Below are 14,620 nucleotides of genomic sequence, written 5' to 3' on the forward strand. Positions count from 1 at the left end.
GGCTTTGAGCGGAATATGCCCTCTCGCACTGATTGGTCTTCTATTGCCAACAAAGTGTGTCCTTGCCAAGCGGTCTTGTGACTCCCCAGGAAGTTCTGGATATGCTAGCCTGGTGAGTTCCCAAATTCCTTGACCTAGCTCTTGGATACTTTCCTTGGGGCCTTGCCGGCGATAGCGTAATTCAAGGAGGTAGTTTTCTGCCATCTGCCCTGGTCCAAAACATTTCTCCAAGAGCTGTACGAGTTCCTTATAGGACAACCGTGAAGATTCGCCGACTTCAACCCCACAGGCCTTCAGGGCAGGCCCTCTCAGGCTTGCCGCTAGGAAGATCCTGGCTTGCCCATCATCCCAACCATTAGCCATCCTGCAGGCTTCAAAGTGACTACGATATTCCGTCCATGGAATCTTTCCGTCAAATCTGTCTGGAATGATGTTCGGCCTTGAGCCAGTAGCATTTGGGTACACCGACTGGGGTTGTCTTGATTTGAATTGGTGTTCTTGAAACTGGCGACCACTGGGTTGCATTTCCACCTGCTTTCGACGCTGAGTAGGAACTACTCTTGGTGCATGTAACTCCTGCCACTCATCCATGTTGTGCACCTCCACTGACTCTGGACTTTTTGCTTGAAGCCAAGATTTCCGACTAGTTGAAGACTTCTGAGGTATCCAATTTTCCGTGGTACCGATTTCTCTTGGGATTCCGGGTGTAGGTCCTTCCACATCTTAGCGAAGTCCCTGGCCTGTTGAAGTTGAGAGGGGAATTCAGCACATCCTCAGGCGCTACTGGGACTGTGTACTTGCTGTCGGCTATGTACTTTGTTGGTGTCATAGTTGCAGCTGTTGTTTTTGGAAAGCTCACTGGCGATTTCTGGCCCAATCCAAGCTGTTGCAACTGTTCTCTCAGTGCACGATTCTCCTCCAGTAGTGTCTCATTTTCTGCCCTTGAACTGAGCAATGCCTCCTCCACTTTTTGGACCTCCGCCACTAAGACATCTAATTCAACATCGGGATGTAATTTCTCTGCCGCCATGATGTGTAAGAATGTTGAATTGAATTAAAATTCACCCGGAACAGCGTAGTTCAATCAATCAGTCTGCTGTGAGATTATGCATGTGCAGGAATAGCAGGTATTCAATGCGATAGCACCACTGGCACTGCAGGCATAGCAGGCATTCAATGTGAAGGCACCACTGGCACTGCAGGCATAGTAGGCATTCAATATGAAGGCACCACTGGCACTGCAGGCGCTACTATTTCTCTAAGCAGGCGCTACTATTTCTTGTTGGCAGGCGCTAATATTTCTTCATTTTCTTCAGGCGCAGAGTCTATTAAAACAATGCAGGCGCCTTCACCTGCAGGCGCCTTTCACCTGCAGGCGCCCTTCACCTGCAGGCGCCCTTCACCTGCAGGCGCCTTTCGCCTTCAGGCGCCTTTCACCTGCAGGCGCCCTTCACTGCAGGCGCCCTTCACCTGCACGCGCCCTTCACTGCAGGACGAAAAATACACAAGATGTATTTACTGATCCAGCCTCACCCTGCAGGCAACGAAAAATATAGTAGGCATTCGTAACGAGGGCACTACTATAGCACTGCAGGATAAATCATATCTCCTCTAATGCAAAACGATTTTACATTAACATGATTTAGCAGTCACCTGGTCCACGAAACCCATCCCACCGCTGCCACCAACATATAACCAGATTTCTCCAGTTATTGTGGGATCTTTATTGGGTATATATTCGCGGACACTTCACTCACGCTCACAGCGATCAGACCACATCTCCATATCACGAGTCGACATCATTAATTCACAAGCAACAAGAAAAGTGCGTGCAAAGAAGAAACTTTATTACCGTACTCGCCAATTCGGACAGTTCGTCTGCCACGGTGCGTAATTGATCACCGCACGAAGAGTCGATACACAGCGTCTTGTATACAATATACAACAAAGCACAGGGAAACACACCATGGACCACGTCCGCCTCTGTGGAGAGTCAGCTAACAACTGCTCGCTCACACACTGCTCGAGCGAGACTTTACCCACGTGCGACCCGTGCCCCCCACTACAACTCTTAAGGTCACAGGGTCACCGCACGCCACCTACGTCCTACTAGACGTACCAGAAACACCTACTTCTAGTGCTCTAAACTCATTTCATTACAATACATACTATGCGAATATGAAATCAGACACACAACCAATGCTATTAGCTCGGCCAGCTTTCTTATATTAAGCGTATAACACATATTATGTTACCATTCAAAAAGATCCCATCCTCTTTTTTAGCTTTAATTTCATCATATTTTCTTCTTGTATTTCAAAGAAAGGTGGAAACATTTGTCTTGATCTTTTTTTTTCCTGGAGAATATGGGGCAATGATTTGATCTTGTGTTGTTTTTTTTTTTTTTTTTTTTGGGGGGGGGGGAGGGATGAGCACGTCGATTCAATAATGTATTTATTTCTTTAGGTTAGATTAGAGGAGCGACTACCTGAGGTTGTGGCTGGCCTAGGTGCTGCTTTCTATCTGATGATAACGTAATCGTCATGTGCAATACTGCAAAGGCCACGTTCTCATCATCCTCAACCTGTCAACCCTTGCCAACACCAATGGTTGTGGATAGTAGGCCTAATCACTCCGCAGAAAACTGAGGAAACAATGAAAGAGACTTGAGGACAACATCGCTGATTGGCTAGCTGGCTGGCCGTACACTAGGACGGGACATTTGTAGGATTTGATTTGTTCATGCGCAGAGGTAAATTTCCCCCCCCCCCAAAAAAAAAAAGAAAAAAAAAAGACGAATATACACAAGAGTAAACATGAAACTGGAACGGGACTGGGTTGAATACAAGCATGAAATGAGACCAAACGGGACAAATCTAACATAACAGTAAGAAAACAGAACAGACAAAAGCGTTCAGCAGGGACAGCGATCTTGTCAGAAATCTGTCGAGAGAAAAAAAAAAAACGTGACGCGAAAAAGAACAAGGTTATGGAGATACGTATAACCGGCAAATATCCTAACCGTATATGAATATATTAATAATAACAGCTATAGCTTATGCGTAGCAGTCAATGGGTGATAAAGCAGGTTGTTATTTACATGGTTATAACAGGTGGTTAATTCAATTCAGTAGAATGATAACATTGCAAAGGAGAAAAATAGTTTCTTTTTGAATGAGTATAAAGGAACATTCTTTTATACCGAGATTCAAGGAATTCCAATAATTTGGGTCAGCTTAAACAAACGTGTTCTTGGCTGAAAGAGGAAGAGGAAAATGATATTCATTAGAACGTCGAGTTGGATATTCATGAAATGACTGGTTCTTTTTGGAACATAGAACGGAAAATACAAGGTAGAGAGTTATTGCTATACATGTTCATAAATTGTAGATTAGGCAAAATTGTCCTAAATTAGGCAAAATTGAGATTATTAATTGGAACAATACCAATTATTATGTACATGAAGTAGTGTATCATTGGAGTTTGGTTGAAAATAGTACTGCACAAGTTAAACATTATTTGGTTGAACATAGATCATGGATAAATCATTAACCAAATGATATATGAAGTTATGAGCTCATTTTTTTATTCATATCTTATAAGTGCGGAGAAAAGAAAACAGCATCTCCACGAGTTTGGTTTGCATAAGAGTGTAAAAGGCAATATACCTAGCATGAGCAACCAGTCTTTCAGATAAATACTCTTGACTCGAGTCGCTATGTCTTTGTAAAAACAAAGCAGTTTAATAGTCTTTGATGCTTAATGCAAAGAAATATTAAATAAATGTGATATACTTTTGGCCAGAAATGTTAAAACAAGAATTTAGCTGGAATGTATAATCTAATATTGTAGCTTCGGTATATTGTCTAATCCTAATTTAAAACAATGCAGTTATTAGTAGGTTTGTTTGTTTATTTGTTTGATAGATACTTTATTTTCTGCAAATCAATATACATAAGTTACATAATCATGAACATGTGGGAAATATACAAAGTAAATTCAAAACAGAGTCGTTTGACTTGCATAAACAACGATATAAAAGGAAATTAATGATAATAATATACAGTATGCATGTCTATGCAGCAGGGATTACAATAACAATTGTAGTTAAGAAGCGATTATACAGAGGTCCGCCATTGTAAGCATTGCTTGAAAAGATGGCCGGCCCGAGGAAAAGGTAGGGATGTACTAAATTCGTAACAATACAAATTTTGCTGCGAAGATAGCAGGGGAAAATAAACTCTGATGTGTGAGGGTAGTGAATGTGCGTGCAAGTACTTGAAAGTGCACAAGGGCAGATAGGCTGGAATTTACAATAATAGAGTTGGTATTCTGGAAGGAAGAACTATATGCGATGTTGCTATCGGGAGACCAACATTAGTCATATAAATTTAATTCGTATTTGAAGTATACTGTAATAAAATGTGCTTCTTTAAGTTTGCTTTGAATGAAAACAAGGAGGCACACTGTTTCAACTCCTCAGGAAGAGTTTTCCTTGTATCCGGACCGTGATGTCTGATCGACTTTTGAACAAGTAAAAGCTTTAGATTACTTAAATGAAAATCATGGGAACGACGGGTAGGGTATGAGTGAATATGGTCATTGGTTACTAGGGCATTATGAAAAAAATGGTAATAAATTTCGAGTGTGTTTATACATAAATATGGCAGTTAGGTATAAATGCATATCATGGGACTTTAGAGTTTTTAGGCGATGAAATATGGGATCATTGTGAGCCAAGAAATTTGAATGTGTGAATATACGAAGACCCCTTTTCTGGAGAAGAAAAAGTGTGTTTTAGTTTTGCTACAGTTGCCCGATATGATATTGCAGTACAATACATATGGTAGAAATAAGGTGTTATATAACATTATTAAAAGTTATTATTGTTTATATTATTATTATCACTATTATTACTATTATTTATAGTGCGCTTTTCCCACAAGTTTGATCATTAATTAAGTATTTTATTCTCCTTAAAACACTCGGTCGCGAAAACATTTACAATGTTAAAGAAACTCTGTAGTCAGATGGAAAATTGCATCCGATGTGATTTATAAACAATGCAGAGAGGTTGAAATATAATCGCAAGTTTTTCATTGTGCTGGGTATAGAAGTAACGTTAGAGTGTGGGGGGGGGGGATGACATATCATAGTACAAGGTGTGTGTGTGTGTGTGTGTGTGTTGTTTTTTTTTTTTTCATATTGCCATTGCTGTAATGAGAGAAATATCATCATGATATGACGTAGGTGATAGAACGATTGCTTTGCCGAATTTAATGCTAATGTATGATCAGTATGCACTATCACATGTATTAAACAAATGCATTTTTTTAAAAACGCAGATAATTAATTCATGATTTTGGCTAAAGGTGAAAACAGCTACCCTTAATTTCAGCCAGAGCAGTTTGTAGAGAAATTCTTACTCTACTCAACATCTCCAGCTATTCAGTTTTTTGCCAAATTGCATTTCTGACTTTTTAATTATGTTTTTCTTCATTTATTTTAGTATATTTGGCACGATTTTGTGATGCGGTCAGAAACATTCCATTTTATTTACAGGTGTGAATATTATAGTAGAGGTCATATTTCTTGATTTATTGAAGGGTTGTAAATTTGCTCAAATGGACACTTTTGAAAATAATTCACATTTGGGTTTGTAAAAAAAAAATCTTGCAGTGTTGATGTAGTTCTATATAAAATGAATATAAATACATACAATTATCCTTGCATTTGGGGGTATCATCATCACTTTATTGTCTACAAAGTACTGCAAAAGACTTTGAAAATATCAAACTCATTAACTTTATGTATTTTGAACTGTTTCAGTGGTAGCCAAAAGAAAGAAATACATTAGAATACCACAATCATTCAAACTAGTGTGATAATGACTACTTTATTATCCATGAATTCAGTTATTAAGATATATTGCCACAAGAACATAATAATAAAACAAATTGTAGTTAAGAAGAGTTAGAGAGAGTGTTGGGGGGGGGGAGGGGGAGGGATTTGACAGAATACATCAGCATAATCCAGCAGAGCTTGTATGACACCAATACTTTAGATTGTGTGCATGCATGATACTCTAAAGTGTTCGCAAGGGTAAATAATTCTCCATAGAGACGTGTGTTAAAATTCAACATTCAAAAAATTCTGTAAAATAGCTGGGAGAAAATAAATGAGGTATCTCACCTCTACTAACCTGAAAAGTGAGACATATCCTTTCATCCATCAAATATGCAAGGGGGTTCTTCAACCTTTGTCCAAGGGTTCGCAAAGCCAGACTATGAGTCCTTGTCACTCAAAAAAAAAAAAAAAAATTGAAAAAAATCGCATATTATCTGTACATGCAACCAAGCAAATATGTGACCCTGCACCTCAAAACAAACAAAAAGTCGCCAGACATGAATTTTTAGTAAAGACTATATTCTGAAAGAGCAGACTTTAAGCTTTAAAGGCAGGGAATCCCATTTGCATGCCTTAAATGAAGAGTTGTATAAATACAGTGGTATGTTGAAGAGAGTATCATTTTAGAAACTTTCATAAAGTATTGAAAGTGGAAGGTAACATTTAGTACATTTCTATTGACCGTTAGATTTTGAATTGAATTTTTTTCGGGGCTCACCGTAAATTCCAGTACATTACTAGACTACCTTTGCAGACCCATGCACTGCATGTGTGTCCATCATGTATATTTTGTGAAGAAAGTTCATAAAAACTTACAAACATTTCTATATACATTCTTGCCACACACTCTATATGTTATTACATCAGCTCTTATACTTTTAGATTTGTGTTTATAGATTAAAAAAAAATACAGAAGACTGCAACAAAAAGGCTTAAGTGTGGCTGACATACAGAACTACTGAGTAGTTAAGTTTTGTGCATTATTCAAATTGTACATAACTGTTGACTTCCAAATTTCTCAGCAGTGGCTGAAACAAGTCCCCTGAGGTTCATATTTAATGTTTTGCTGCATTTTGGGAGGTCTGTAAAAGGTATCCCTTACCTTTAAAATGATGTATAACCTCAAATCAAATGGACTCTCGTAACCTATCTAAATATTGAAAAGAAAGCACAAACTCAGGAAAAGTGTGAACTGAGAAAAGAGGCTCTGAAGTACAGTGTGTATTCAAGTGCTTAATCTTTATCAAACCGTGCTGGCTGTGCGATGAATGGGACAAAAATAGGAAGTAAACCACCAGAGTAACAACAATGAAGGGATTATCAGATTAAAATGAAATTAAGCATGCCTCATTACCACATTCTGTCCATAATTAATGTCAACTTTCAAAGCAGTAGCACTATCCTTTCAAAAGTTATTAGAGTTGAAAGTGAAGAGTGTGGACAAGGTTTTTTTTTTCAGAAATGAAAAAGGGATTCTAAAGACACACCTAATCACACTATTCTACCAAAAATGTTCGAGATAAACTGTTAAAAAAACACACTTTCCTGCCCGTTTTATGATACCAAATTTTAGCACAGTGTAAAAGAAGACCCGCTCTTTCAGAAAATATGAAAAAGTCAAGTTCGGCTAGGTTGACCCATTTCGCTTATTTTCAGTCCTCTTGGCATATTTTGTGATCCCTATGAACATGCCCTAAGTGATGATAATCATACATGTCATATTTGTCAATCAATTACTGAGAAAATACTTTTGGATGGATGCACGCTCACACTCGCACTTTCGGACATACAACCCACAACCCTGCGTAGTAATTTTCTATAAATATATTAAAAAAAATCACATTTACTGCATCAAATCTAATCAAACCCAATTTGCTTACCTCCTAGAAAATGTCCCAGTAACTAGATCCAGCGTAAATCCCCACTTTATGCCATTTTCGTTATTGTAATAAGTTCTTTTGATATATTTTGTTGGCGGGTAAAAGCCCCTCAACCGATCGAGGGCAACTTTACTATTAGCGGAAGAAATGTGTCCTGGTCTCCGGTCACATGCAAAGAAGTGCGTGGAAAATTTGAATACTACGAAGTTCAACTGCGACGTGAAAACCAGGAGCAGAGTGAAGATATCATTGAGACTAGAGTCTACGAGCAAGAAAAAACAGCTGTCTCTTTTCATGCGGCATTATCATGTACAAACTACAGTCTTGCAGTTAGAGTACTGAATACGGTTGGAGCAAGTGACTGGACAGAGATTGACATTCGGTGGGACAATGTATCAGGTAAGGGATATGATGAACCGAAAAAAAAAAAACCAACGTGCTAGTTTGCTGTTGTCCACACACACACACACACACACACACACACACACACACACACACAAACAAACAAAATATACCAAAATGATATAGCTATACCACAACAGTAAGGCCTTATGATAAATTTACAGTGTGAACGCCGATCAACGAAACGTGGTAGAGCAAAGCGGGGGCCACAGCATCGTTTTGAACTAGAATTCAATAACGAATCATGACTTATTTGATGACGCAAACGGAAAAAAAGAGAATTAAATCTGCAATTGATGGATGACAATTGACAACTGCATTATTTCCATTGCCACGAAAACAGCTGAGCGAAGTTAACTTACACAGGCAAAACTAACTAACTAACTAATAAGGAAGTTGGTGGAATTTGAGAAGCTTTATTTGCAGTGTCGCACTTGAATTTGAAATTTCAGGAAAATCCGTATAACTGAGAATTAGCGACATATGTGTTTAAAGTGCAGTTAAGAACATTTGACAATTTGCATGAAAATCAAAGAAATAAAGACTAGATACATTTTGTAGCCTTTATTTGCTCGTCGAAAATCAAATGGCGCATCTCTCCATGAGTGAGTGCCAAGCAGGGGCTAGCGGAGACCATAGCAACATCGAGTGTGTTAATGTTCACTAGTGTCGTAGAAATATGGTAAAGGCCGTTAAGGTCTTGCGGTTTTTTTTTTTTTTTTTGGGGGGGGGGGGAGGGGGAGGGGGAGAAGAGCGGATTTGTAGACGTTTCTAGCGGCATCTTGATTTTTAATCAAGTTGGACAACTAGATTTTAAAAACTTTGAGTTTGTTGTATATGGGAACTCTGGTTGGCAAGCGTATATTTCTTTGTGAAAAGGAAATGAATAGGAGAATATGAAAAACAAAGACAAAAACTAAAATGGTACTGCATTGCAAAGGGCAGAGGGAATCAAAGTGAAAAGCAAAGATTGATGTGAATCTCCGGAAATGAAAGGAAATTCAAAAGATCTGACGAAAAGAAAAACGAAAGAAAAAAAAGAACAAAACATAAACTTGACATCTCTCAAAATGTCTGACAAATGTTCACGTTCTTCAGTGTCTTATAAACCTTTCATTCGAACAACGTGCATGTATTTAAATTAAAAATGACTTTCAAATCTCATTTTGACCATTATCTGGATTCTAAGGGGTTCTGACTCTTATGACATATTCTTTGTGATTCGCTAAAATTTTTGCATGTGCTGTAAAATCACGCTGACGCAGGTTGAATTTAATGATATTCGTATGTATATTTGATGTGCGTATTCTGTGTTTCATATTAAACATTTTTTTTCCATTTGTGCGTTCTAGTGTCTTGATAAGCATGGATATAGACTGTCGACCCTATTACTTTCATTTTTTTTTTCCTTTTCATTTGCAGTTACATCTTTGGAGCCAAACACGATATCTGCCGAATCCATTAACGTTGTGTGGTCAGCAACTCCTGGAGCATCTGAATGCTTTTCTTACAGATACAAACTCGAGTACAGGGTTATTCGTAAAGAATCTTGTGTAGAGTTTTCATTTTCATCAGAGATAGAACAACGTTTTTTTGACATTTCAGAGAGCAGTGCGACAAATTTGACAAACCTCGAAACAAATTCAACGTATAACATAACTGTGACAATAATCAACGGTTGGAATCGAACTGTTTCCGCGAGGAGCATTAACATCACTACACTTCCAGCGTGTTCAAACAATGGTAAATTGACAAATAATGCTCTCATTTAACGGATGATTAAGATAATTTTCCAGCAATTCTTAAGCAGTATAAAGACACCAAGCAAGTGTGTTTTTTGGTAGTATTAGTCTTGAAGATAGAGATAGATGTTTATGTAGTTCATTTCATTTAATTTCATTTATTTCATTTCTAACAAGGTTTGGATATCACACAACATTACATTTGCTAGTACACAGTTTTACAAAATTAAAGAGACTCGTTTGTCATGATAAGGAAAAATTTATTGTAATGAAATAATACAATCATAAGGAAGTACGAAAGAACATTTCTGGGATACCGAGTTGTTGGAGTTATTATTACAATAATTATTGTCATGTCTTGAATGGAGTGCGGTGCCTTAGTTTAATCTAATCAACTCTAACATTCTGATGCAAATGTGGAAATGTTTCAATGAGATTTTGTTGAGGTTTATATAACAATAATGTAGCTTACTTTGTCCAGTCGGACTTGTGCTTGTTATTCTTTTCTTTTTTTTTTCACTGACTTGGAAACTAAAGCTTCCTACTGGAAATGTAACATATCTTGTAATCTTGTCTAAACACTCAATTTCGTAGGCTCAGCTTTAGCAATTCCTGGCGGGCTTTTGGTTCGATGGTGCTTAGCGCCCTCCTGTCCTGGAATTTATCAAGTGACTAGCAGACTCATCCATCGAAAATCCTGTCCCTTTACGTCACTCGGCCATTCCGCAGAACATGCTGACGTCATCACAAATACGTTTATTCGACTGTCTCTTAAGGAACACTTTGCCAAGTATAAAATCACAATAAATAAAGTATTCAAGAAAAGTGCCTTCGCCACCGCTGAGATCTTCTGGGAGACCGCTTTGGCAGGTTTGACCACATTCAACAGCGTTATAAGTTTCAGTTCCCTTCGTATAATTTCTTCTTTCTGTGGCACAGTGCATTAACGATGAATCCGAACAATTATTGATTGTCATGATTCACGTGTCTTCCATATCTTGTCATTAAAGGATTAGTATTCTCTTTAAACTCAACTTTGTTACCTCACTGCTAGAATTGTTTGTATTTCACTTCTGGTACCACTCGACGAGCTCAATTACAATTACGTTTGGTAGTATAACATTTATATTTAAGCAATTCGTTCAAAAAGTATTCCAACATGGATACATGCATTACACAAGAGGCAATTCATGAGGCACCATGCCTGTTTTTCGAATAATGTATTTGTCATACATAATGTAAGATCGTATGATCAGACCCATTTTAAAAACTGTCAATATTTATTTGACATGTAAAGTTACTTAAATTCTAGTATTTTGTTGGGTACTCGCTCCTGCTGGTGGCACGCATTCTCCTTTGCAGAGTCGGACAGCGACTATGCAGTCTTTCTTTGGTAATGCTGTCCTATGCCCTGAAGATAAAGTCTTCACCAATCAGAGCTACCGGAACCCCCTCCCTTCTCAGGGAGACGTTTTGTCATGGTTGCTTGTTTGGTAACTGTGTTGCCATACAGTAGAAATCAACTCCAGATTTTTTTTTTTTTAATATCAGAAGAAAGAACACATCCCTACATACAGAACAATACAAAAGTATCGAAATCCGATAAGAAATTAGGAAATGATAACTCACTGAAATTTCACAATTTCGAGGAAAACTCCTCTTACCAGTTTTTATAATTATTCAAATGGGCAAGTTGATGATGTCATGCCCTCATAATTTCTTTTAAACTTCATAAACGGAATTGAAAAAGGCCTCGTGTTTCAATTGTATAAACATAACTCTTCCCTCATGAATACTCAAAATAAATAGGAACAAATGTTTACTGTGATATATTCTTGTATGGGAATATGCTTTAACCTGTGTTAGTTTAAACATAAAAAAAAAAATCCGACCATCATGTTGACCATTAATGAAATGACATCATCAACTTGCTCATTTGAGGATGTTCATAAGGTTTGGTTTAGAAAAAAAAATGTTTTCCGACAAAACGGGAAATTTCAAATGTAATATCTTCCTGTAGGGATTTTTTCTCTCTTTCTTTTACAAGATATCTATTTCTTGGACGGATTTCCCCCTGTACCATATTGCGTGCATGAGGATCTGAATAGTCTTGAACGAGGAAGTTAACAGTGTGCTCCTTTCCATTTTTACATGTTGGTCACTTTTCAATGATTTAGAACAAAAACAGTGCTAAGTAGAACAAATAAAAGAAAAGAATGAGAAGATTTTCGAGTTTTACCTTCTGGTTGCAATACATGTATAAACGATTTTGTCATTACGGTAATTACACATTTACAACATGTAATTCATATGATTAAAATGTTCGAACAATTAATCTTTTTTTTTCTGTATAATCGCAATGTCATATAGGCCTACGTACTATTTTGTTTTGTACGTTTTACCTGTCACTTTTAAGACCTTTTTGGTACGTATTTCAGTGTTTTATCATGTGTTAAATACATAGGAATCATCGGGAATATGTGGAAAAACAACCCTGTTAAAATAATACTGAATAAATAGATAAATGAATGAATAGGTAATTAAATATGGGAATGAATCTATATAAAATAATAAATGAATATGCTTGAATGACATTCCCGCTGACTATTAACTGGTAACCATGGTTCTGTTTTTAACTGCATTCTCAACGCTCAGCACCGACTAGCGCACCTCGCAATGTACAAGTCACAGGGATCACCGAAAATACTATCACTTTTGAGTGGGAAAAACTCCCGTGCAGCCGGCGCAATGGTCCCATTTCGCACTACGAGTATATTCTGACAACTTCAAATGGAGGGGAGGCAAAAAACAGCATTGGGATGCCTGTGGCAGTGACAGACCAAAAAGTGATGATCAAAGATCTTTATCCTGACACTACGTACATGTTCACAGTGCGAGCATGTAATGAGGAGCTTGTTGGACAGTTTTCAGAACCAGTCTATACCAGAACAAATGCGACAAGTACGTATGTCTGCGAACATATATAATTATTAAGCGACTGTACATACACAGCCTTTACTTACCTTGCAAGGCAGAAGTGGTGAAATCGGTTTAAAGCTCAATTTGAAGAGGTATTGCACGAGCTGAAACCTTTATTTTCTTTTGCTGAAAAGAAGATACAAAATCTCTTCACAACGGAAAAAAAAAGCCTTTGAGCATCATTGATAGCTGAGAGGTCATTTTCTTCCATTACCATAGATTTTTGTTTTTCATTTGTTGTACTTCGCCTTCAGCAGTCGGCTCCGGCGAAAAGATTTTCACTTAGACACAGAATTGAAATGAGCCCTTGAGAGGTTGCATCATCGACTCCACTCTTTGTTTCCTTTTTCCCTTGTCGAACTTTTAGAACTGACAGCTCTTTTTAACGGGTGAGTTTAACTTGCTGTTGCAACGTTCTGTTTTGGTACCGAATTATATCACGTAAACAATCATCTTATAGGCATATGAGGATTACAAGGGGCAGGATAGCCTTTTGGATTTCCTGGCGCCTACAGTTCTTTCTAACCCCCTTGTATACAGGCATGTAGGTGGCTGCAAAGCTGTGTAACCTGCTTATCCGCAACTCTTATGTCATCTTTTTAAATAGATTTTAACCGTGTGCAAGGTTCAAGCTATGCAACAGCCGGGTTCATTGTTGCCGCGCTGCTGATTTTTTGTCTTTGGATATTTTTTTCCATGTAAGTACGTGAGAAAAAAACAAACACACGAAGTTCTGGAATATGCAGTATATTTGCTTTTCCATCGCTATACAGAGCGTATCAAAAAGAGGTAATCCAACTTTGGAGGAACATTTCAAAATTGTCAGCTATGGAGAGCGCAATTTTAATTTCCATTGATACCTAATTATGTTGACAAATGTCACACATGACTGAGCACATGAACTTTAATGACAACAATGCCAAAATGCACTTTTTCCAAGTAGGAAGGTTATCGTGAAGGAGCAACGAATGTCTCACAAATGGATAAGATCTGTCAAGGAAAGTGGTCAAATTAACAGCCCAGCCTGCATGACTGCGGGTTTGTGTCTAGAATTTCTTCTAAACTGTTATGGTCCGTAATCTTCAACATTGTCGATAACTTGTTTGCTCCCACAAAGGTTAACCCGTTTTCCATTTTCTCTCTTCATATTCAAAACATAGTTTGTTGCTGCTAGCTATGTGTCGAATACGAACAAAATAGACTTTGTGAGTTGGCATGTGTGGGAAGGATCAAGTTGTCGACAACATGACTAAGTTGAAAATTATGGACCATAACGAATGTTTAAAGAAACCCTAAACGCAAATGTGCATTCGTACAGGCTGGCCTAGATATCGGCGAACCGGCCACTTTCATTGACAGATTCTCATCCATTCAGTGAGACATTTATTGTTCCTTTATGTGACACTCAAACTTGGAAAAGTACACTTTGGTATCGTTGTCTTTACAGATCACGTGCTCAGGCAGGCATGATATTTGTCAACACAGGTATCAATAAAAAGAGGAATTCCCCCTTTCCTCACAACCAACAACGTGCTCTCCATCGCTGACAATTTTGAAATAGTAGCCCTCCAAAGTTGGATCACCTTTTTTTTTTTTGATCCGCACTTTACTTACCTATCTGTCATCCTTTCAAATTATTCATTGTTTCTCCAATTATCATTCCTTCATTTGAATATATATATATATATATATATATATATATATATATAT

The sequence above is a fragment of the Diadema setosum genome, chromosome 13 (genome assembly GCF_964275005.1).
Source record: "Diadema setosum chromosome 13, eeDiaSeto1, whole genome shotgun sequence".
Classification (NCBI taxonomy): Eukaryota; Metazoa; Echinodermata; class Echinoidea; order Diadematoida; family Diadematidae; genus Diadema; species Diadema setosum.